Source organism: Helicoverpa armigera, chromosome 14 (assembly GCF_030705265.1).
Source record: "Helicoverpa armigera isolate CAAS_96S chromosome 14, ASM3070526v1, whole genome shotgun sequence".
Classification (NCBI taxonomy): domain Eukaryota; kingdom Metazoa; phylum Arthropoda; class Insecta; order Lepidoptera; family Noctuidae; genus Helicoverpa; species Helicoverpa armigera.
The window spans coordinates 11017993-11028509 of record NC_087133.1 but is presented as its reverse complement, the minus strand read 5'-3'; positions in this window follow the sequence as shown (position 1 = coordinate 11028509).

Below are 10517 nucleotides of genomic sequence, written 5' to 3'. Positions count from 1 at the left end.
ACCAATTAAGATGAACTTAGCTGCAGATAAGGCGTCGAAGTTTGCGAAATGGTGCTCAGCAAAAACAAGAAGATCACGGAATAAGGAAAGATGAGCGGAGATGCCATAATGCAGGTAGGTCAGGCGCCTTCTTATAGGTCAAATTCGTACGGTGGGCATGACCAAAACAATCAGTTACGATTGAACTAACAAGGCGTTTGGGATTTTTGAGGCATCTGTCAACGATTTCTGGTATTCCAAGAAATGCTCGGGTCCAAAGAAGGCATGTAAGGGCGAAGACAGTAACGTTCCTCGTCTCTCACCCACTCGCATTTTGGCGCGCTACTTTCTTAGGAGATTTTCCGTTATGGCACCTCCGCTAGTCATTTTGTTCTCCATTGAGCTGGGATAAACAAAATTGGCCTGAGTTGATGGGCTTGTGTTAACCGCTAATTATTATAAACGTTATAATCTTTTAAGTTTATTGTGAAGGGTTGAAGTTTGAATGTGAGGTAACCGTTTTGGTGGCATGGACTGGTAAAGTTATCCTAATATAGAATTTTGGAATGAATTCTTGTTGTCACATAGTATTGTTTGAATTTTTATATTTTTACTTTATCAAAGTGTCAACGCTTGTAATTCTGAAGTCATAACACAATGACTAAAATAGTCAGCAAGTCCAATTCATGCCACAATGAATACAAAGTGAAAGTTATACGATTACCTAATGCACAAAATGCAATGCACGAAATCATAAAAAGTGGAACTTACTTTTCAGCCATTTGGCCTTTTCAATAACAATTAAGATGTTTCTGTCCCGATAAATAACAAAACACTCCGAAACATTCAAATAGTTCTACAGCATTGAAGGAATAGGATACCTAAGTAGAAGTTTTATGTCTCGAAACTGAATACTTCATGATGTGAGTACAAACTTAAAGACATTAACATGTAGGTTACATTAATACACCTACGTTCCCAAAATAGAAAATCTATATCACTTCCAAAAACAAATGAAACACGACTCCCTCTGACGTCACTCCCGCGAACTTCTGAGCTTCTGAGCCTAGTTGCGTTAAACAATTCTTTATCTCGTAATACAATTACAGTTTCGCAAATTCTATTGGCATCGCTAACCTCGTTTCGAGTTTGAGAGCAGGAAATAAAAGATTCTCCTTACAAGAGAGTAATCCTAGAGCATGTGCTGCGAATGGCCGGAGAGATAAGGCAGCTAATTTATAGCGTTTCAATACCTCTTCGGCGAAGATATCGTGGTTACTGGAAGAGTTAGTATGTATGTTGTTTGTTTCATTTCTGGCAGGCCAAAGCGGTAAGAACCAACAAAAAGAGGTGTGTATTGGGCCAAAGTCTCTGTGTGAAATGAAATGAAATTGCTTCAGTATGAAACAACTGAAAAATTATGGCAAATGACGATAAAGTATGTAATAAAAAAGTTATCTGAAAACAACGCATCTTCAGGACCACATCTCATTTTGTTTGCTCGAGCCCTTTGGCCAGTTTTGCTCCTTAAATGCAGACTTACTACGAAAGGGTGCAAGCAAAAGATGCGTCAAGCAGAATAATGATAACGCCCGCCGTTGAAACAACATTAAGGTCAAAATTCACCGACAACATAAACGTCAGTTTTTTTTAACACAACTGTTTAATATGAATTTTACCATTCATTTTTAAAGTTAACAGTTTCTTTAAGAAAAATGGCGTTTATGTTGTTGTATAAAAACGCGTCTATATTGACTAAGGAACAGGAGGTGTAACTTGATACATCTCTTTAAATTCTCCCCAGATTGTTCCTTGTCGCATCCAGTGCTATTACTCTTCGCCCTAAGCCCAGAGGTCAGCAGATGTTGAGAATTTAGTTGCGCTCACGTGTTATTCTTTCTCAAGTTATTTGTGTCTTACAAGACTTGTAGTCTTTTCGTTATTATATTATTTGCTTCTAGGCAGTGCGAAATCTATATCCTGTTCTGTTGCTGAGGTGAATTTGAAATTTATTGTTGGATCATTCGATTGTTAGAACATTTTTAAGTTGTATGTGGTGGTTTGGTTTTAGCTTTATAGGATAGTCTTTAATCGTTAATGAAACTACGTTTAATTTTATTGTTGTACAAAAAATATTATTGGTTTACATTCCTATCTAAAAACATGCTACATATGATGGAAAAAGTTGTATAGTAATTTGTATTTTGACAATATAAATGCTGCAATAATTTGCATTGCGCTGTTAAACAATCATCATCCTCCGAGCCTTTTCCCAATCACGTTGGGGTCGGCTTCGGCTTGCGCTGTTAAACAATAAAGGTATGAATTTCTTTGTGAAATAATTCAATAAGACAAATAATCAGTATTAAACAAAATTAAATGCGGTTAAAGGAAATTATTATACATTAATTTATTTTTTATTATAATTAATTGCAATATTTGAGAACATCCTCTGTTAATAATTACATTTCCACGAAAGTTGCTACTTTAATAATATAATATAATATAGATTTTTATTTTCTATAATATAGACTTTATATAGTAATCTCATTTTGTATTGACTTTTATGAAATTTGATAAAACCCGATAAAACCAATTTGATTTACACGGAAACCGCTCGACTGTGCTCGAGCGGTTTTCTTTCCACGTTCGATCTTTGGAGGGCACAAAACACGCGGTCAGGTGGAGCATGGCGCAACAGTACTGTTCTTCGCGTGTAAAATAACAATCAATGTTTATAAATATGTCTATGGATATTGAAATCGTACACCACCGAAATGTTTAAGAATAAATGTATGGACATTGAAATCGTGCACCACTGCAGATTTTGATAGTGAATTGTCCATCAACCGCCTAAACGCGCGGAAATCTCTAAGAAATCCGAATTCTTAACACACAGGGGCACGGAGTAGTTGCTTTGAAGCACGTTTAAAAACGTATGCAATAATAATAAATATCCAACTCCCAACTATTAACTCAGCTCCTTAGTAAAGAATAAACCATTAGCAACTAAATGACCGCAGAACAGATTATTGCAGCAACATTATAAAAACTAAACAGCTGTATTTCATGTCGGTAGCTGTAATCTTTATGACCTAAACGCCAGGTAGTGGGATTAGCACTAAATTTATGATACCTAAACCCCAGGGCTTTGTTCTGTTTAACCTTTAGGGTAAACTTGGTAACTGCTGGTTAGGTAATCGGCTGATTAAATGGAATCATTTATTTTAATATGGTTTTTATCCTACTGATTTTTAACACGGAATAGAGAGAGAGAAAAGTGTTTTTTCTTTATTTCAAACAGGTCTTTATGTATGTAAATATAGGGTGATGATATAGAATAGAACTCCATTATGATAATATATGATGAATAGTAAATAATCGTTTCATGCAAAGGTATATTGTTTCTGCAAATTAAATTAAATAAAATTATTTAATAGAAGAATCACTGTTACAACACTTAAGGTCTTAAATAATATGATCTAACCTTTTCAGAAAGTCTGAATTTGACAGTAAACAGCGGTTAATACTTGAATCAAACATACACGTTATCGTATTGGTGAAACTTGGCTTTAATCTCGGATTATGTTGAGTAACGTTAGTCAGAATGGGACGATAAGTTGGAAGGTAATTCTATGTTTTGAGCACTTAACATTGAATAGTGGCATTTGCTAATTGGTGAAACAGTTCATAAGGACTAGAATATATTAAATGGTACAACTTCAAATTAGCGATGTATTCGACCACAATATGCTTTTTATATAAGTGCTTTATATATAGTGTGAGAGATTGGAAAACAATCTCAACATAGTTTTGGAAAAGACTAGGTAGATGGTATTTATTTTTAGATTCATCTCTATTATGATAATCTAAAACTCTTGACAAAGTTTGTCTCGAAAGAGCCAACATATTTTCGGAAGGCCATATACTAACTTTGGGCAACTTGCGCTCAATATACCTACTGTTACCAGATTATTAGTGCTTTATATTTAACCCAGCGCCCAAAATACTACAAGGTACAATTTCCGAGGGCCTAATATGTTCTGTGCCCTTCCCAGAAACTTTGATAATTAAGGGTCTGGTAATTGGAATAGTGCGTAGACCCAGCATCGATGCTAATGTGCTTCCAACAAATCCAATATTCAAAATAACCTAAATTAATTCAAAAGGTTCAACGCAAAGAGCTTTGAAATGGCCAATATAGAACAACAAAAAAGAATTTTCTCCATTTCTTCATAAACCGGAGGCATAAACTCGGAGGAATACCTTCTTACGAAAATATTCGAATGACGAGGGCAAATTTATTGAGCTGTAGAGAGCTAAGTAGACCCCCGTATAATCTCTGCCGAAGTTACCTACAGAATGTATAGGGGAATCGATAATGCAAATTTTATGTAAAGAGACTGTGAGAGGCCAAATTTCAGTAGGGGAGTTCCAGCCGATCCAATCAGTGAATCTTAATAATATGTATCGAATGTTTAGTTTTCGCAGGTTTACATTTGCCCTTACTATAAAAGCCTTTCAGAGACGGAAAATTACAGTATTATGTTACTGCGTCGAACAATTTTTTAAAAACTATTTTTCTTTAGGTACACTTTGTCATATACTTAGTCATGTGGTATACAGATTCTATAATACCTGAATGAGGACAAGGATAATTTTTACCCGCTTCAGGGAAGTGGTTATCCAATGACGTGGCCGAAACTTTAGCTAACAGCCATACGTTATATTATTTTCAAGTGAATTCGAAAAATTAAATAAAGAAGAAAAAGCATCTTATTTTGAAGTCATTAAATTGTGAATCTTTCATATAAAAAGCTTAATTTCTGAAGCAGATAATCTTCTTCAAATTAAACCTACTATCAAGGGAATTGACGCTATAAAAGCGAATATTTTTGGTCATCTTACACGAAAAGTTCATTATCACGACTCTTAATTATTTAAACTTACCTAATCTTTTTACGTAAGTACTTACTATGAAAATTACATAAATGAAGAATGAATTTAGATGGATATAGTGAAAAGTGAAAGGGCACGACCAAAGAAACTATTTATGGATGGTTAGAAACCCTATAAGGCAAGAAAGAATACGTACCATGCCTTTGCACCAAAACGTGTAATGGGTTGATTATAAATTTTCCTTTGACTGAAAATAAACAAAGATATACAGAACTAATTGTTTTCGCATTACTGTTTGAAACTCATTAAAACGGGGCCATAAATCTAGTGCGATTGGCCATCCGCACTAATTGTGATTGTCTATTGAAATGAGATGTGCAGGTACGATCATTGTTTATCCTACTCTATTTGGATTAGTATGGAATCTAATTCTGGTAATGCATTTAGAGATTGATCTAAAATTTTGTTATTTTTTATGGAAGACACATAGCGGTTTACGACGCATTTTTTACGTCGGTATCTAGCAACAAGGAGCTATTCCTTGTTGCTAGATAAAGCTGTAATACATTTTCTATCATGCTATGCCAGGTTTTGACAACCGACGTAAAAATATGCGTCATAAACCGCTATGCGTCTTCTTATCTGTTGCGTCGTAGTTCATTAAAGGATGAACCGATTTGGACGTGGTTTTTTCTAGTCCTCGAAAGCTGGTTTTGTTAGCCGTAGTTTTAGGATACGTTTCATCGGGTCAGCCCTTACCTTTCCGTCCATATCAAGACTTCGTACTATTATTTCTGACAACTTCTTTAAAATTTTAGCTCGATGGGTTACTTAAAAAAAGTAGAATGATATTTATTTCTGAGTAAATAAACACCATAGACTTTCATGGTGCAAGTTTTATCATCAGTTACTTAACTTAAAACGTATACTTTCGACTTCAAATCGAGTTACCGCAGTACGTACCGTACTTAATATATGTAAACGTGGGCGTAGCATTGAATAATGTTTGTGTACGTTTGTTCTAAGGGCATATCAATATCCTCAGTCAGTCCTTTAGCATAGTTCGTGGAGCGGAAAGGTCGGCCCTTACATTACGAGTGAGTGTTGCAAGGTTTTGCGCATTCCCAAGCGATGGGAGCCAAAGATTTTGGCTTTGTTGAAGGAAGGATACAATAGAGAGAATTAATGACTGTTGTAGTCTTTAAAGTGCATAGTTTTTTAGTGATTAAATAATTAAGGATTTTTTCATAAGGAATAGGCTTAGAAAACAATTATTTTAATAAAAGTGGCGTGCGTCATCGTTAATTTACTGATTGCATGTGGTACTAACGCGCAGTACAAATAAAGCATTTTTTTTTACATACGGTCAACATAGAAGAATGTGCCTACTTATAAACAAATTAGAAAACAAATGAACTCTAAAACTTAATATTATGACGCTTTCACAATTGCAAACTATATGATTACCCAGCTATTCGATGTCATCCAAAGGAGATAATAACATAGAATAAACACTAACATACCCCAACAAAACACACAGACAACCACACAACTGCAACACAAGACAAGACCTCACAAACCACTTAAACAAGCTCATTAAACAAACCACTACATAAACTAACTGCTTCCAATGGAATCTTAGTAATAACTTTACAACACGTAACTGTATGTTATTGGGTTAGGGCGTGTCAAATTGGCACTAACTCGGAACCAAACTTGAGACTTGGCGTTTGACAGAAGTGAATTTGTAACTCCACTTGCCCCCTGGCGATGAGTTGTGAATGTGGGCTGATTGTGCATACAGCTTTATAATGTTATAGTCCATAGCGGGGAACTGGACTTGGGTTCTATATATATTTACATATATTAAAATTTTGACTTTGTCTTTAAGACTTTTTGTGTAAATTACTTTTTTCATAATTATTTGACTCATATACATAGTTATCTAGTATATGTTAAGTTTTAAATTGTAAGTATTATTTTGTTAAACTGTGATAAAAAATAGTTGCCGTTCTTATCAGAGATTAATTTTAATACATTTAAAACATCAGAACCAACAAAAAGTATTCTTTCATTCAATCATTTGAGTCCTACTTATTTCTTCAACTGTATTTATTTGCCGACTAGAAACTAACGGTTACACAACAGCCTTTTCGAACTCAAATAAATCACAAACCAATAAGTAAAGGTTTAGCTCCACCGAACACGGGCCCCTAAAAGCATTTCACCACGATATCCATATTTAGGACCACAAGAGGCGTCTGATTCCAACATGGAAACTTCTCGATTTAATTTATATACTTGTTTGGTATTACTCTTATCGAGTGCCACGACCAAGTTTTGTAGGAATCAGGAGAAATTACAGCAGCCATTGTGAGAACTCACACGGAAAACTTGGAAGACTCGAAATGATCAAGTTTCGAATAGGTTTGTATTTTAGATATTCGATATTCGGAATACTGGCGGAATTTTGTAGTGAGAATAGCTGGAGTGGAAGTTACGAGAATATTTTAGTAGTTGAGTTTTATTAGTTTTAATTTTTAAGGTTGAGTTTTATGACATGGTTTTTTAAATTGATTGATTTTGTGTCAGATTGAACATGATTCTAAATAGATGAAACAATATATTTCAAAAATGTTTGTGTGTAACTTTGTTCGGGAAAAAATATCTATAAGCACTTCAAAAACTTGAATTCCTACTCGATTAATCGGACTGTCATTTCTAAAGATAGTCGTCCCAAATACCAAAGCATAGTCTTAACAAAGTTTCAAGTTACAATAGAAACAATACAATCAAACAATGCTCATTTAATTATTCAAATCAAAATATTCAAATCATCCAAAACAGTAAATGTAGTAAAGGAACTATTCGTTAAATAGTTTTCGATGAAACTTTCCTTCAACCAAACTCAAAACGCTCCTGTTTAGCATCAAAGTGGAAATCCAAAATCCCTTAAGCCGTGTTAGAGATTTACAATCTTGTTTATGCAAATTCGCTGACACCAAATTGATACTTGTCGCTTTAGTAATAAGGTTGGCATTGGATGAATATTTAAATTTGTTTCGCAGTAAATGTGAGCGAATCCAACTGGCAACTTTATTTTCAGGCGACAATTGCCCAACTAGGTTTTGCCAACTAATTGTAGGAATTACAGTTCACTTCGCTTACCAAGTTGGCGCTTAGATATTCGGATTTAATCTTGTTTAGGCTTTCTGCTTTACCGTTTCATGGTTAGACTGTACAGTTGTTGGCAATCGGTTCAACTTCCACTAAGTCTTCTAGTAATCCTAGGTAACTTGCTATTAATAATCTGAGTACGAAAGATAAGCTAGATTACTTTAGAACTTTTCGAGCTTCAAATATTTTGTTTGCCTTAAAGATTTGCGTGCCTAAATCACTCTCGTTAGTCTTGTCAAAATTTCTATCTTTGGACAGTTTGATTGATTTTACTTACAAATCTCGTTAGCTAAATTGTATTTTTGGTATTATATCTGGCTATTTTTGTACTATGTATATAGAAGTTAGTCTGTTTGGCGTTAGTCTTATGCTCTTAACGTCAAGATCCTGAGCTCTCAGTGTAAGCCTCATTATTCATTCAATGCTCACCACTCAGTAGTGTCCCGGCTTTCCTAGCTTCACCTCTACCTACAATTTCATCTTGCTCAAACATCTTTTCATTCAACAGAACTTAGCATTACCTATTAAAAACAATACCATTGCCTGTAGCATTTCTTTTTAATGTCTTTCAATCCCACCCCTTTTGAACTTTTATTCACTAATTATGGTTTTGTTTCTAGTACTTAAGTGATTAAAAAGGCCGTCATTAAACCATTCTAATTTTTTTATAACCCAATTTATGGTTCCAGAGATTAAGTTACCGGCTTTTCTATGCCCCCTGATAAAAATCTTTGGATTATTACCTCAATGACCTATCCGAATTCTTTGCTCCATAAATCTGTACAAAGTTAGCAAGTCAAGACACTGTAACACTCAAAGCAACATTTCTGGCTTCCAACTGAAAATCAGAAGCAACGTTTAATATTCCCATAAAGATATTTCTATGAAGACAAAGTGCAGCGGCAGACGTTAATACCGTTGATGGTGTAAAACAAATTAAAATGCATTCTTGCTGCAGTAATAAATTACTTCACGGGCCATCGGGGCCGGGGATTACGTGTGAAAGGTTGCTTTTTAATTAGTTTCTTTTTGTTTGTTTGTTTGCTTGTTTTTGATAGATTGAGCGCGATTAAGATTGATGTGGTGTTGTTTTTGAGTTATCGATTGCAAAATTAGGGTTTGCAAGTTTTTCACTTCACGACGATTAGTTCGTCGTGAAGTGAAAAACTTTAGTTTTCTTGAAGTAATAATGTAAATATGAATACAGTTTGCTAAATTATTTCTATTTGTAATTGGCCTTGATGACCTTGATGAATCGATATTAATTTTACATACACATAACAATTTGTTCTACACGTGCCGAATTTTAATTTACCTATTAAGTTATGAACATTTTATTTTAAACCACATACATCTATTTTACTGGCTAAGTAGCTATCAGTTTTAGGTGTATCTTTATGTATTTTTTTCATTAGCATCATCATCATTTTACCAATAATTTTTCGTTTTACATTTTTAAGAGATTACTACTAATTTTGCAACAAACATAGTAAAAACTCCCGTAGTTGCGTGCACACAGACATGTCAGGTTAGCAGTGCGGAGGAGATTAGTCGCGAGCCGCTCTCTCCTCAGTGGAGATACCATCAACACTCACGACATGCACTTGAAGAGATGTGCTGTAGTTGTTATCGACAAAGTATGTCTATTTCTGGCCCTATATTTTTTTTGTCCGGTTTATTCACAGTATTTTAAGGACTAACTCTTTTTTCAATCTTTAATCTGTTCTTTTTTACTACAACACTACAATAAGGTCACGGTATAGTTTCAGTTTGTAAAAATAGTTTCAGTTAGTACATGCTAGATAAAATTCTTACAAAAATATTAGGAATATGCGTAAAAATAAAAATAATCTACGTATTACAGTCTTATATAACTCTATTTATATACTAGCCGTTTTACCGCGGTTTCACCCGCGTCCCGTGGGAGTTACTGCCCGCATCGGGATAAAATATAGCCTATGTTACTCGTGGATAATGCAGATTTCGAATGGTGAAAGAATTTTTAAAAACTGTCCAGTCGTTTTTGAGCCTATTTATTACAACCAAACAAACAAACAAAGTTTTCCTCTTTATAATATTAGTAAAGATTAATCTTAAAATTACACATGGTGAAAAAATATTTCATAATTTTAAAATGACACTAAGCTAACACAAAAACATCGATAAACGTCCAACACTAGCAGACGCTCAAGGTAAGTGTAGGGCTATCGCGACGGATCGCTCTAAGCTGTGCTCTGAACAACAGTCAGAGATCTGATTACAAAGAGGAACGCTCCAGACCATCCATTTATCCTTTATTCTATTCTTTTTTATTTTATTTTGGTACCTGCATATTGTATGCCGGGGTCTTGTGTAGTCTTTATAATACTTTTTATTTGAAAATATGCTTGGGAATTTTCTGCTTATGATGTATAGTTTTCTACAATTTTTACAATTTTAGTGGGTAGCACAAGCATACGAGT